The sequence below is a fragment of the Heptranchias perlo genome, unplaced genomic scaffold (assembly GCF_035084215.1).
Source record: "Heptranchias perlo isolate sHepPer1 unplaced genomic scaffold, sHepPer1.hap1 HAP1_SCAFFOLD_47, whole genome shotgun sequence".
Classification (NCBI taxonomy): Eukaryota; Metazoa; Chordata; class Chondrichthyes; order Hexanchiformes; family Hexanchidae; genus Heptranchias; species Heptranchias perlo.
Window position 1 is genome coordinate 4,730,046 of NW_027139484.1, and position 13,984 is coordinate 4,744,029.

At 44.9% G+C, this 13,984-nt stretch overlaps 1 non-coding gene across 1 annotated transcript; it reads right to left on the minus strand.

Annotated features, from left to right (window-relative positions):
* Window positions 1-7,317: 7,317 nt before the first annotated feature.
* On the minus strand, window positions 7,318-7,390 carry trnav-uac (transfer RNA valine (anticodon UAC)). The gene has a single exon. It is a non-coding gene; the product is annotated as a tRNA-Val (tRNA).
* Window positions 7,391-13,984: the final 6,594 nt, after the last annotated feature.

Below are 13,984 nucleotides of genomic sequence, written 5' to 3' on the forward strand. Positions count from 1 at the left end.
TGCAATGTTCAAAACTTTAAAAGGAGCAGAAGTTTTTTCGGAGTTCAGATACACAAACCTCTCTGATGAGCCTGAGATTTTGTCAGAGGTTGCTGCCTCCCCTCCATCTCTTACCCTCTGACGAGGCACTTGCTCCGGTTTCAATTTACAAACTGGGTGAGTTGGTGATCGGGTGTAGGAGAGCTGGTTTGTGATCTGAGTAGGAGACTCAGCGGCCCCGGGTGAGACAGAGAAAAAAATCAGTCCAGGCCCCAGCTCCAATCTGCGGATGTGGAAGAAAACACGGGAGGAGGGTGCAGTGTGAGGTCCCTGTCAAACCAACTGCCCGAACAAAACTGGCCACATTCACAGAATCAGAATGGCTACTTCCTGAGGCGGGGGGAGGCCGGTTCATTTGGAAAAGGATCCGGACGAGAATGCTCTGATTCATAAGGTTAGGGGAGGGAAATTAGGGAGCTCCTTCGGAACGTTAATTACTTGAAAATGAAGCCTTTTTCCTGTGTAACTTGTGTGGTTTTGATGAATGAAATGGTTGTAAAAAGGCATCCGTGGAGAAGGATTGAGAGCTTTCAGGACTAGAGGGGAAATTAGGAGATTTTGTTTTTCACACAGAGGGTTGTTACGATCTGGTAGCCACTCCCTGAAAGGGTGGTGGAAGCAGCTTTCATAGGAACTTTCAAAAGGCAATTGGACAGGTACTTGAAGAGGACTGATTTGCAAGGTGACGGGGAAAAGGCTGAGTTTTTTGGGACTAAATTGGACAGCTCTTTCAAAGAGTAGGCAGGACAACACGGCCGAATGGCCTCCTTCTGTGCTGTAATATTCTATGATTCTATTCCATGATTTTAGTGTGGGACAGGAGAGATGTTGTTTAAAGAGAAGTAAAATTGTCCCAATCAGAGCAGAGAGAGGTGACTGGTCAGTTCCCCTCTGTCCAGTATAAGTCACCAGCGGTTTTTTTGTGGTGTCTTGGTTACCAGTTCGCATTACACACGAACGGCCCTGCTTTCGATCCTGGACAATTTATATTGCAGTTACTGTTCACATTCTATATTAATGACTTAGATGAGGGGACCGAGTGTAATGGATCCAAGTTTGCTGATGATACAAAGGTAGGTGGGAAAGTAAGCCGTGAGGAGGACGCAAAGAGAGGTGGACGGTTAAGTGATTGGGTAAGAAAGTGGCAGTTGGAGTATAAGGTGGGAAAATGTGAAATTGTCCACTTTGGTAGGAAGAATAGAAAAGCAGAATATTTTTCAAAAGGTGAGAGTCCAATAAATGTTGGTATTCAGAGGGAGTTGGGTTTACTTGTAAACAAATCACAGAAATTTAACATGCAGGTACAGCAAGCAATTAGGAAGAAAAATGGTATGTTGGCCTTATTGCAAGGAGGTTGGAGTATAAGGAAGTCTTGCTGCAATTAAATAGGGTTTGGGTGAGAACACACCTGGAGTACTTTGATGTAGTCGACATGGATTTTAGCAAGGCTTTTGACAAGGTCCCAATTGGCAGACTGGTCAAAAAAGATGTAATTGCACTAAAGAGGGTACAGAGGAGATTTACGAGGAGGTTGCCAGGGCTGGAGAATTTTGGCTGTGAAGAAAGATTGGATAGGCTGGGGTTGATTTCTTTGCAACGGAGGAGGCTGAGGGGTGATTTAATTGAGGTGTACAAAATTATGAAGGGCCGAGATAGAGGCGATTGGAAGGATCTATTTACCTTTGCAGGGAGGTCAATAACCAGGGAGCATAGATTTAAAGTGATTGGTGGAAGGATTAGAGGGGAGCTGAGGGGAATTTTTTTCACCCAGAGGGTGGTGGGTGTATGGAACGCACTGCCTGAAAGGGTGGGAGAGGCAGAATCCCTCGTTACATTTAAATAATACTTGGATATGCACCTGAAGTGGCGTAACGTAAAATGCTACGGACCGAGTGCTGGAAAGTGGGATTAGACTGGGTGGCTTATTTTCGGCCGGCGCGGACGCGATGGGCAGAATGGCCTCCTTCTGTGCGGTAAATTTGCCATGATTCGACAAAATTTGCGTTTGTTTTTTGTAAAAGCAAAATTCCCGAACCGAGAATCGAACCCAGGCCACAGCTGTGAAAGTCCCGAATTCTAACTACAAGACCACCAGGGAAGCCATGGCAGGTTTTCAAATACATCTGGGAGTGTTTACATTAGGTACAAATAACATTTCTGGTTTCGTGACTCTGTTATTTACAAATATATTATTGTATTATTTGTATCATTTATTTATTTATTGGGGTGTATATATTGTGAAGCTACTTTTGGCGCTGATATGAGTCTGTATAATTCCGCAATTAATGCTTCATTTGCGTTTTCACAATAACAAGTCTGTCTCACTTGTTCCCCAGTATCAGGGAGGGAAGTGTCTGATGCCCTCTTTTATTTAATGTTAAAAACAGAAGACAAACACTCGGATTCGTTCAATATCAACCTGCAGGTCGACAGAGACACAGAGATAATCACAGCCAATGATATGGACAGCCAGGGTCGAGTTCACTGAGACGACAGACAAGAGTGATTGCAACTTCCAGGCCCGGCCAACTCATTCGGCAGCACATGAGCCTCTTAAACTCAGGGTCGTGGGTTCGAGCCCCACGTTGGGCGAATGCTCTTTTAAACTGTTTCTGTTGCTTTCAGAGGCAAACCCCAGCTCTGACTTCCCCCTGACCTCCCGTGCAGTGTCACCGCGCACATTGTAGCCGCGCCCGGGCTGATTTCTCTCTCTCTCACCCGGGACCGCTGAGTCTGCTATACCGTGATCACCAACTCATCCAGTTTGTAAATTTAAACCGGAACAGGTGCCTCACAAAGGGCAAGAGAAGTAGGGAAGGCTGCAACCTCTGACAAAATCTCATTCCCATTCGAGGTTTGTGTATCTGAACCCCGAACACTTTCTGCAACTTTTAAAAGTTTTGACATTCACTGTACAGGACGCGGCACCTTGAGACTCGTCTCTGACACTCACAGTGATGCGTATGGCCGTTTTCACTCGTTAAACAGAGATTGTGACATTGTGATATTGTCTTAGACACCCTCACCAGCGGAAAGGTTTTGTCTATCTACCTTTCAAAATCCAAAAAAGCCTTCTATATTCCAGGGAATACAAGTGTGTAACCGCTGCTCATAATTTAACCCTTCGAGCCCTGCTAACGTTCTGGTAAATCTGGGTTGCGCTCCTTCCAAGACCAATATACCCTTTTGGAATAAAAGGGAATAAAACTTGAAATGAGCATCACTGAGGATCAGTTTTCTCTCACTCAAAGTTTCGTGAAGTAAAAGATACAGCTTTTCAATAATAAGGGAGCAGCCACTGTCGCCTTTTTTGGCAGGAGAAAAAAACTCCTCCCTGGATTTTTATGGAGAGCAAGTTTCAACATAATATTTATGCCCTGGAACCTTTCGTGTGTTAAAGCAAACGCGATAACCGCTGCACTACGGAAACTGCTACTATTTCATTAACAACAATGGTGAACTGACTTACTCTCCTGTCTCTGTTCTGATTTGGAATGTGTTGCTTCTCCGTCCAACAACACTGAACATGTTACAAAACAGAAGGAGATCATTCGGCCCATCGTGCCTGTGCTAGCTCTTTGAAAGTGCTATCCAATGGTCTCACCAGACATAAGCTCTTTCCTCAGAAGCCCTGCAATTTATTTTCCTTTTCAAGTATTTATCCAATCCACTTTTGAAAGTTACTATTGAATCTGCTTCCACCGTCCTTTCAGGCAGCGCATTCCAGATCATAACAACTCGCTGTGTAAATTATGTTCCCTCATGTCGGCTCTGGCTCTTTTGCCAATTACCTGAAATCTGTGTCCTCTGGTTACCGACCCGTCTGCCACTGAAAACAGTTTCTCCTTATTTGCTCTATCAAAACCTTTCATTATTTTGAACACTTCTGTCAAATCTCCCCTTAACCTTCTCTGCTCCAAGGGGATAATCCCAGCTTCTCCATTCTCGCCATATAACTGAAGTCCCTCATCGCTGTTACCATTCTAGTAAATCTCCTCTGCACCCTCTCCAAGGCCTTGACATCTTTCCTAAAGTGCGGTGCCCAGAATTGAACACAATACTCCAGCTGCAGCTTAATCAGTGTTTTGTAAACATTTGTCATAACTTTGTTGCTTTTTTACTCTATGCCCCTATTAATTAAGTCCATTTCACAAGGCTGTCTATGTCCTCCTGAAGTCTGATAGTATCCATCACATTGTTTGATCGATTTCCGAGTTTCATGCCATCTGCAAACTTTGAAATTATACCCTGTACACCCAAGTGCAGGTCATTAATGTATGTAAGAAAAATGAAAACTTTTTGCAGTGTGACTTGTGTGACTTTAAGCCGAGTTGATAGAACATCTTCTCATAATTTAAGGCATCGCACCCTGGTAACAATCTGGTGAATCTGTGCTGCACTCCTTCCAAGGCCAATATATCCTTTCAGATTCAAAGGGTATAAACTTGAAATAAGCGTCACTGTGGATCAGTTTTCGCTCACTCAAAGTTATCTGTTGAGTGAAATAAAAGAAAGCGCTTTTAAAGAATAAGGAAGCAGCCACTATCGCCCCTTTTGACAAGCCTTTTTTGTGGCACTTTATCAAACGCCTTTTGAAAGGCCATATACAAAACATCAACCACATTGCCCTCATCAGCCGTCTCTGTTAACTAATCAGAAAACTCAATCACGATTTGCCTTTAACAAATCCACAGTGGCTTTCTTGTCCAAATGACAATTGATTTTGTCCCGGATTATCATTTCTAAAAGCTTCCCACTACCGTGGTTAAACTGACTGGCCTGTAATTGCTGTGTTTATCCTTTCACTCTTTTTTGAGCAAGGGTGTAAAATCTGCAATTCTCCAGTTCTCTGGCACCAAACCCTGTATCTGAGGAGGATTGAAAGGTTATGGCCAGGACCTCTATAATTTACACCCTTACTTCCCTCAGCAACCAAGGATGCATTCTATTCGGACCAGGTGACTTATCTACTTTAAGTACAGCCAGCCTTTCTAGTATCTCCTCTTTATCAATTTTCACCCCATCCAGTATCCCAACGACCTCCCCTTTTACTGTCATTTAGGCAGCATTTTCTTCCTCGGTAAAGACAGATGCAGAATACTCATTTAGTACCTAAGCAATGCCCTATGCCTTCATGTGTAGATCTCCTTTTTGGTCCCTAATCGGTCTTACCCCTCCTCTTACTACCCGTTTACTATGTATATGCCTATAGAAGACTTTTAATGACTTGATGAAGGGATCGAGTTTAACGTATCCAAGTTTGCTGATGATACAAAGCTAGGTGGGAAAGTAAGCTGTGAGGAGGACACAAAGAGTCTGCAAAGGGATATGGACAGTTTTAGTGTGTGGGCAAGAAGGTGGCAGATGGAGTATAATGTGGGGAAATGTGAGGTTATTCACTTTGGTAGGAAGAACAGAAAAACAGTATATTTTTGAAATGGTGAGAAACTATTAAATGTTGATGTCCACAGAAACTTGGGTGTCCTGGACACCTGATCTCCAGGTTGTACTAACCTAGTATAAGCATATAAAACGTGATGACGGAGAAAGGCTAAATAAACACGAAGACATGAAACAATCCTTGGTGGTTTCTGAGAGTCAGCAAAGTCGGATGGTTTACGATCATGAGTTAAGATCAGTGGTGTTAACGTACAGAACAATGTAGCCGAATCGTATAAAGATAGGGCATGCTCCCTTCTCAAATGTTAGAGCTCTCAATAGGGGTCAGTCAGAAGTCCATTGCCACAGGCAGTCCGCAAAGGTCAGGTCTGATATATCTGGATTCGCAGACAGGTCAAGTTGTGTTGATTGCTTGACATTAATGTAATCTGTAGACAGTTATATTATAATAATAATCCTGTTTAATGTAATGTTGAAGACAGCTGTGGTACAACTCTGTTGTAAGTCAATCTACTAAACTTGCTATTTTGTAACCACTCGGGCTAAAATCTAGCAGAAGTTATTGTTGATGAATTAACAACCCATAGTTGCGACAGTAACGGGAGAAATCCGCTAACATTCACTTTATATATAAACATCACACCCATAGTTTATATTTTCACACGTTCTCTTTTGCAGTTCTAACCAAAGTCCAAACATCGAATGTCCACGTGTTTTTCAGAAGTTTCCCGTCCTGTTATGTATTTTGAGCAGTTTCCGACAGACAGAAACATCGCACCCACAGTTTATATTTTCACACGTTCTTTTTTGCAGTTCTAATCGAAGTCTAAACACCGAAAGTCTAAGTGTTTTTTAGAAGTTTCCCCTCCTGTTCTGTAACTTGAGCAGTTCCCCACATCCTTTTCCTGTGATGTGATAATTCTGGGTGCAGGATGAATGTAATTGGATTTGCTGCAGTCCGCTGACAGCAGGCGATGGAAGCGAGCGCCATGCTGCCGCTGACAGGTGACGGCGACTTCTGATGCTGCCTGACATCCGGTGGGAGTGGGCGGGGATTTGAAAGCCAACTCATTCCACCAATCTCAGAGCTCTAAAGCGGTGCTTGACAAACATTGATTGAAACAAACACGCAATGTAGCATCCAGGCCTCGTAGAGCAACGATAGCGCGTCTGACTCCAGATCAGAAGGTTGCGTGTTCAAATCACGTCGGGGTCGCAGTTTTTTTCCCTGAGAGCCGGTTTGAACAATTCTGCAATTCAAGTTTTCTTTGCGTCTTCACAATGAACAGAACCCTGCTCCAAAGTCTGCCTCTGGCCGGGAGGGAAGCACCTGATGACCTCATTTATTTAATGCAAATAACAGAAGACAAACACACATCTTCGTTCAAAAACCACCCTGCAGGTGGACACATAGTGAGATAAACACAGGGCAGAGATGCAGACAGTATCCGGAAACATCGGGAAATAGACAAGAGAAATAGATTGAGCGCTTTGTTATCAGAAAATTGTCTGAACCTCCACGGTCAATGAAAGCGCTTTTGTTGGCCGGTTTCCCATTGCACCGGAGAATTCGGGAGAACTTGGGAGATGGTTGGTTCGTATTCCATTGTCCCCCACCATTGGAAAAGGTTTGCCCATCCCACCCGACTAACTCCTTTCAAAAGCCACTCTGTCCAAAGCCAATATATCCTTCCAGATTAAAAGAGAATAAAACTTGAAAAGAGCGTCACTGTGGATCAGTTTTCTCTCACTCAAAATTATCTGTTTAATGAAGTAAAATATGCAGGTGACAAAGAAGACGGCAACAGCCACTGTCTCCCTTTATGGAAGGAGAAGAAAATCGGTCTGGATGTTTGTTGAGACCAAGTTCCAACATAATGCTTCTGCCCGGGATCAAACCGGGGACCTTTCGCATGTAAAGCGAACGTGATAACCGCTACACTACGGAAACCGATGGCATGGTATGTTACACAATGGGTAGCTGAATGGTGTGCTCTCTCTACTCGTACTTGGAATGTGTTCTTTCCATTGCAGCAAGAGACACAGACAGTGGCTGCTCCCCCTTATCTTTAAAAACTCTCAGGGTAGTGGGTTTGAGCCCCATGTTGGGCGAGTACCGTTTTAAACTTATATGCTGATTCCACCCGCCCCCCTCCGTCTCACCCCGCACCATGGGGCCGCGCCCGGGCTGAATCTCTCCAATTTGGTTTCCACCTCTGTCGCAGCATGAAATGGTCCTTATCAAAGTCACAAATGATACCCTATGTGACTACCACCATGATAAACTATCCCTCCTCATCCTTCTCAAATACAATATCTCACCGTGCTGTTATGCTGTTAGACTAGTTTCCTCTCTCTGCTCTTATTTGGAATGTGTTGCTTTTCCGTCTGATAACACTTCGTATCATCGTATTATATTCGTCCACAAGAGGTTATTATTCGGCCCATCGTGCCTGTGCTGGGTCAAACACACGTATTCGTTCAAAATTCGTTTATAGATGGATTGAGTGCCTTGTTATCAGAAAATAGCCTGAACCACCACAGTCTGGAGCTTTCCTCCTCGCTATCAACCATATGGCCTATTTTTGTGTCACCCGCAAATTTCTCAATCATGCCCCCTAAGTTGAGGTCCAAATCGTTAATGTATACCACAAAAAGCAAAGGAACAAGTACCGAGCCATGCGGCACCCCACTGGAAACAGCCTTCCAACCACAAAAACACCCGTCGACCATTACCCTTTGCTTCCTGCCACTGAGCCAATTTTGCATCCAACAAGCCACATTCCCTTGGATCCCAGGGGCCTTTACTTTTTTGACCAATCTGCCAGGTTGGAACTTTTCAAAAGCCTTGCTAAAATCCATGCAGACTACATCAATTGCGCTATCCTCATCGATCCTTCTTGTCACCTCCTCGAAAAATTCAATCAGGTTAGTCAGACACGACCTCCCCAGAACAAATCCTTGCTGACTGTCCTTGATTGGTCCGTGCCTTTCGAAGTGACATTTTATTCTCTCCCTCAGAACTGATTCGAATAATTTGAAATTGATTGTTTCTCTTGCTTGCTGCAATAAAAGATAACGCGGTTGGAAGCGCTTCGGCCCGGCTAGCTCAATCGGTAAAGCATGAGATTCTGAACTCCAGCGTCGTGGGTTCGATCCCCACATTGAACGAATGCCATTTTAAAATTTTATGCTGCTTTCACTGGCCAACGGTGCAGAAATGATACAGAATGAAACACAAAATCGGTAGTCAGGATGGCCAAGCTGTCTAAGGCGCTGCGTTTAGGTCACTGCCTCTTCCGGAGGCGTGGATTCAAATCCCACTTCTGACAGTGCACATTTTTACTAAGATGTGTAAATATTTTATTTGTGGATTGGGCTGCAGCTGATTTTTCTGCCAAGTTGATTTCCTCATCCCACAAAAGCAACTGGCTTTGTCATGGATATGTGACTTGAGAATTTTCCAACGGTGAAATGTTTGACATATTAATGACCTGGACAAAGAAATAGAACAGCAGTGGGAAACATTTAAAACGGTGATCAACAGAGTCCAGGAGAAATATATCCCACTAAAAAGCAAGAACAGACTAGCCAGAAATGACACACCAGGAGTGAATAAAGAAACAAGGGCAAAATTGAAACTAAAGAAAAAGGCACACACTGGACAATAAAGGAGAGAGGGGAATGTGAAAAGACTGGGAAAGAAGTCTAAAGAACTATTAGAAAGGCAAAAAGGAATACCAAAAAAACAAAGAATTCTAGACACATCAACAGCCAAAGAAAGTTTAGGATAGGAATAGGGTCACGACAAACTCACAGGCAATGACAGCGAAATGGCAGAAATATTAAATGATCACTTTGCTTCAGTATTTACCAGGGAGACTGGTATTGTGGGCGTGACAGTAGAAGAAGAGATCAAAAAATATGTAAAGACATTTAAGGTGGAAAGGGGGGAGATAATTGATAAGCTAATCAAACTTAGAGAGGAAATTTCCTGTTCGGAGCCTAACCAGAGTTTCAAACAGCTCAGCCACGCTAATTTCCGTATTACTGTTCAGGAGCTCATTTCACAGGGACACAATTACTGCGCTCCATTTAGGGAGGCTCAGTGAAAGGCGGAAATTGAACTATTAATTGAATCATAGAATAAGACAGCGCCATTCGGATGCCATTCGGCCCATCGTGCCTGTGCCAGGTCTCTGATAGAGCTGTCCAGTTAGTCCCACTCGCCTGCTGTTTCGCCATAGACCAGAAAATGTTTCCATCCAAGCGTTTATCCAATTCCCTTTTGAAAACTGTGAGTTAAGAAAAACAATATTGAAAGGGGTGCTGGGGTCTCTGCAGCGTCGCTGTAGAGTGTGTGATGATTGAAGTTATCAAGATGGTTGCTTTACACATGGTATGTTGTGCAATCATCCTGAAATATCTTCAATATCCATTACAAATTGAATTGCAAACCTGATGGACAAACACTGGAAAACACGTTAAGAGTGAACGCCAATCATCTGGGACCCGTTTTCAGCCTCACGACACTTTAAATAAAGTGAAATAACTTTGCATTGAAAAGATTTGGAACTTGCATTTGTGCCTTTATCTGATCCATTTCTTAAAGTTGCTGGCGTCTGATGATGTACTCGCCTCTGCTCCCTCGATTGAACAAGAAAGGAGGTGTTTGACGTTGACGGGACCTGTTGGTTATGAGCTCATCCTTCACATTGAGTGGACTCGCGTCCATTGGACATCGTCAGTTTTAGCCCAGCGGTGAACTTCGCAGCAAACAAGATCGACACCATCTCACCGCTGGCGCTGACTGACGCGTTTATTGTTATTTCTTTCAGACCGAAATGAATAGCAACCGTGATTTTAAATTTGCACCAAGTGATTTTTAGTAGTCTCCTTTAAGTGTTTCAAAGGCGACCCCTAATTTATGATAGTCCGGCCATTTCACCAGCCGTGTTGAAAACAAAACATGTCTCTGCTTTTCGCGTCTTTTTTCGAACACGCAGCCTTTTGATCTGGAGTCAGACCTTTGCGCCACGCACTCTGAAGACAGGGTCCGGGATGTTATTGTGCATATGAATGTTTCTCAAACACCGTTTCATTTATTGGTTGAATAGATAGGGCTTATCAAATCTCCGCCAGGTCCCACCGGGTGTGAGACAGTATTGGAAGCAGCCTTCACCCCCAATATCACCCTCGCTTCAATCGCCTGCTCCCAGCGGACTGCAACAACAGGGCTGGGAGATATGGACTTTGTTCACATTGAATCAGCTGTGTGAATCATTAAATATTTACTCATTGTTAATGGGAGCTACGTTTCAAAATGTTCTTCGCCGGTTTTGGACCGGGGACTTCTCGCGTGTTATGTGAACATGACAACCACTACACTCCGGAAACCTAACACCTGATACTCCGTGTTCGGGACAGAATCCCTCAGCCAAACTCATTTCCTTATTACTGTCCAGGAGCTCATTTCACAGGGATACATTCACTGCGCTGTATTTCGGAAGGCTGCAGAGAAGGATCGGTGGCGATGGTCAGGCAGGGAATCCCAGAGCATCGCGCCGAAACAAACATTTCACTGTTTTCCGACGGCAGTGTAAATTATGGCGAATCAGGCATGCTCAGATCACATTGTTCACAGAGTGTTTTCTTGCAGCCAAATCACACATCAGAAAACTTGAAAAGAGTTTCGGAGATCGGAGCCATTTAAAGTGCTCCCAGTTACTGGAAATCAGGAATTAAAACCTGACACCGGCTTGAGGGCTTCCAGAATGAGGCAATGAATCCTAAAGTGGGAAAGAAAGATGCAATTTTCGTCTCTAAGTGGGCTCGAACTACCAACATTTCGGTTAATAACCGAACGCGCTGACCGATTGCGCCAGAGACCGTGCGGTTCTTTTTCTTGCAAGATACACTAAAGCAGCGTGTCACCGAGCCAAAGTTGCATGTTGCAGCCACAGAAATGCAATTGACCACCATCAGTGTTACTTTCCCAGAAATAAAGGATGGGACATTGTTTGTGAAAACATGGAAACGGTCTGGTCTCGCTCACAGCATCGATATCACCGCCAACCAGCTCTCCTGCAACCGGCGTGCCCACCGGTGCTTTGTCTGTTACTCAGTCGCACTGTGGGAGAACCTTCACCACACGGACTGCAGCAGTTCAAGAAGGCGGCTCACCACCACCTTCTCAAGGGCAATTAGAGATGGGCAATAAATGCTGGCCTCGCCAGCGACGCCCACATCCCATGAACAAATAAAGAAAAATCATTCTGAGCGTCCGGACGCTGATGTCAGGTTTTGATCGTTGATGTCAGGTTTTGATCCCTGATCTGCAGTAACTGGGAGCGCTTTAAATGGCTCCGACCTCGAAATTGCACCCACAACATCAGAGTAACTGTTCCAGGGGGACATGCCGACTCAGCTGCGTCTTGTCCGCCTGTATGGTCAGTCCTTTCTTCGCCTCCAATTCCGTTTCCCAAAGCGTATCAGCAGATTCACAAAGCTGTTTGTCATTTCGGTTCCTTTCGATTTGTCCAGCTCCCGATGGCAATAATTTTCAAACCTGGTTGCAACCCTCCACCTTGCATCGTGTCCAGGGATGGGTCATGTGGAGAGACTGGAGAAGCTGGGGTTGTTCTCATTAGAGGAAAAAAAGGTTAAGGGGAAATTTAATAGAGGTGTTAAAATTTATGAGGGGATTTTGATAGAATGGATGTGGAGAAGCTGTTTCCATTGGCAGGAGGGTCGATAACCAGAGGAGACAACCTGCATTCAAATAGCGCCTTTAACGTCGTAAAACGTCACAAGGTGCTTCACAGGAGGGTTATTAAACAAAACTTGACACTAAGCCACAGATGGAGATATTGGGACAGGTTACCAAAAGCTTCGTCGAAGAGGTAGGTTTTAAGGTATGTTTTAAAGGAGAGAGAGGCGGAGAGGTTTAGGGAGGTAATTCCAGAGCTTAGGGCCGAGGCAGCTGAAGGCACAGCCAATAATGGTGGAGCGATTAAAATCGGGGATGCGCAAGAGGCCAGAATTGGAGGAGCACAGAGATTTTTTTTATTCATTCATGGGATGTGGGCGTCGCTGGCTAGGCCAGCATTTATTGCCCATCCCTAATTGCCCTTGAGAAGTTGGTGGTGAGCCGCCTTCTTGAACAGATGCCGTCCGTGTGGTGAAGGTTCTCCCACAGTGCTGTTTGGTCGGGAGTTCCAGGATTTTGACCCAGCGGCGATGAAGGAATGGCCGATATATTTCCAAGTCGGGATGTTGTGTGACTTGGAGGGTAACATGTAGGTGGTGTTGTTCCCATTTGCCTGCTGCCCTCGTCCTTCTAGGTGGTAGAGGTCGCGTGTTTGGGAGGTGCTGTCGAAGAAGCCTTGGCGCCGATGGTGAAGGGAGTGAATGTTTAGTGTGGTGGACGGGGTGCCAATCAAGCGGGCTGCTTTGTCGTGGATGGTGTCGAGCTTCTTCAATGTTGTTGGAGCTGCACTCATCCAGGCAAGTGGAGAGTATTCCATCACACTCCTGGCTTGTGCCTTGTCGATGGTGGAAAGGCTTTGGTGAGTCAGGAGGTGAGTCACTCGCCGCAGAATATCCAGCCTCTGACCTGCTCTTGTAGCCACATGATCTGGGATGGTTGTAGGGCTGGAGGAGGTTACAGAGATAGGGAGGGGGCGAGGGTTATGGTGGGATTTGAAAGCAAGAATGAGAATTTTAAAATCCAGGCGTTCCCGGACAGGGGGTTTGACTGGAACGTCACACCGTCCCCTCCCGTGTTTACTTCCACAAACTTATATTGGGACAAGGCTTGGGCGGATTTTTCTGTGTCTCACCCGGGGCCTCTGAGTCTCCTGCAATCCCCCCGATCACCAACTCACCCAGTTTGTACATTTAAACCGGAACAAGTGCCTCGCAAAGGGCAAGAGATGAAGGCAAGGCTGGAACCTCTGACAAAAAAAAAATCTCTTATCCAACAGTGAGGTTTGTGTACCTGAATCGCTAACTCTTCTTTTAAAGTTTTGACATTCATTGGACGCCACGCGGCACCTCCAGACTTGTCTCTTGCACTCACAGTGAAGCGGAGGGCCGTTTTCACTCGCACGCCAGCAATTGTGATATCAAGAAAAAGGTGGCGGAGAAATTCTCCATTTCAGCGAAAATGGAGCGCTGGGGTCCGCTCATGAGTGCAGTGTAAAAGTTGAAACCATCACCCACGATCCTGAGGTGAATGCCTCTCCCGACTGAGCTAGCCAAGCCTGAGGAAACTGTTAATTCCTTGTCGGTTGTTGCAGCGAGCCGGCTGTTGGCTCCGCTCCAAGGGTTCAGTGCAAACCATGAAACAGGTTCTCCTAAATTCCATGGTGTAGAAGGCAATCGAGTAACAAGTCGAGCAATGTATTCCGCTCAATTATTGATCATTCCATTCAGATCTTCTGCTTTTCAGCTGCACTTCCCCCCAAACATTGCGATTAATTTTGCTCAGTATTTGTTTCGCTTATTTAAAGTTTATTCGCCGGCTTTGCCAGATTAAAATTTC